The 1795-nt window shown below is 35.7% G+C and overlaps 1 non-coding gene across 1 annotated transcript; it reads left to right on the top strand.

Moving 5' to 3' along the window:
• The first annotated feature begins 689 nt into the window (after positions 1 to 689).
• LOC145118234 (U2 spliceosomal RNA) lies at positions 690 to 892 on the top strand. The gene has a single exon (XR_013713197.1). It is a non-coding gene; the product is annotated as a U2 spliceosomal RNA (small nuclear RNA).
• Positions 893 to 1795: the final 903 nt, after the last annotated feature.

Raw genomic sequence — 1795 nt, 5'->3', positions numbered from 1 at the left:
TGGTGAGTTTTCTATTTCTTGAGACATACTTATAGTATTAAATCTTCTTTCGATAAATATTTTAATTGTTGATAACTTTTTTAAATATGAATATTTAAAAACAATGGTTATTCATTATCATGTTTATGATGTTTATCATGTTTATGATGCTTATCATGTTTATGATGTTGCATATGCATATGTATATATTCTTATTAACGATAGATTGAATATGCAAACTAATAATAAGAATAATAAGAACGTTACTTAGCTCTGATACCAAATTGAAAAACATGGCGGAATTAATATGATTAAGACAGAATATACCTGAATGATGCGTCGGAATGGATTGACGATGGATTGATTGTCTGGGTTTGATATGTTTATATGAATATATGGATATGTTTGGATAGGGTTCTGCTATTCAGAAATAGACGAGCTATTTCAACAGAAGAAGATTGAGATCAACTCAAATCTTAAACACTCAATTTTAGCTTGTTTATTTCATATGGGCAAATGCCCTATTTATAGGCTCAAAGGAGCCGAGTACAATAATAGAACTGCAATCGTTTGATTGCAATATGACAAACATATTTACAATATAGCCCCCTAGACTATTGAGGGACTAACACTTTATGTTACATCACAATAATACAATAGACATACAATAATTATAAAAGACAAAACCTAAATAATTACAACTCCTTTCTATATTGAAAGGCCACATGTCTTCAATAATGTGTCTAATGGCTTCTTATGTCATTACTTACGTCATTCTCTGATATGTGGGCCATCGGCCCACTCGATATTAATCTTATTTTTTATGGGGGAAGGCCCGTTACAGTAGCTTGCTGCTGGGGTTCTTCATGCGTCGCCTTGGTCTTACACTACTGCCAGGGCTGGCGCACCCCTCCATTACTCAGTTCAATGTTCACAACTTATTGACATGTAAAGTAGTATTGTATCTGTCCAGCAGAAAAAAATGAAGACCCATCTCTCAAGCCATTTGAACTGACCCCAACTAAACCGATTCATAGTCTAAAACCACTTTCGTTATTGGCAAAAGTCACCAAGCCCGGTTGTGAAGACTCTACAAGATAGATTTATAAAGTCGTCAACTAATCCTTCACACGCCAATGTGGGAACACAAACACACTCACTAATAGTAAGATATACAGAAACAAACTACATTTTTCTTTTAATTAACAATTCCACCGACATATTGCAATTCAACTTCTGGTGATGTAAAACAAATCTATCTACAACCACATCAAGGGATTTTGGTTCTTCGAAACCATCATATGATTTCTTTTATGAATTTGTATAACCATCCTGGTAACCCACAATCTCGATTGCAGTGGGAAACACAATTAGTGTGAAGAGATGACGACAAGTCCGTCTTACTTCTGATGTTATCTGTGTTGGCCCAATTGAGTATTCACCAAAACATAACACCAACGCAAAATAGAAGCTTCACGTCGCTATGCCAATATCACCTTGTTGTCTTCCACGACCACAAGCTGATACATAAATTTTCCAGATCAATAGATCTTTGACACATAGAGAAATAATGTGTGGGGCATCCATTAATTCTCATAGATGGGGCCACTACCGCACTAGAGATTTTTATAAAACTCCGACACGTAGAGATACACACCATCACCATTTCCTTTATTTCCTTTGCATGCCAACGATACATATGCAGAGACAGTGCATCCACTTCACATAAACCACCACTGATAGACCGTGACCTGGGGAAATCGTAGCGTTTATCTTTATGGAATCGAATCATTATTTGGATTTCACAATGTCGACA

This window comes from Lactuca virosa, chromosome 5 (assembly GCF_052849685.1).
Source record: "Lactuca virosa cultivar CGN04683 chromosome 5, Lactuca_virosa_CGN04683_v6, whole genome shotgun sequence".
Classification (NCBI taxonomy): Eukaryota; Viridiplantae; Streptophyta; class Magnoliopsida; order Asterales; family Asteraceae; genus Lactuca; species Lactuca virosa.
The sequence above is the reverse complement of the archived record's forward strand: the minus strand, read 5'-3'. Positions and strand labels throughout refer to the sequence as shown.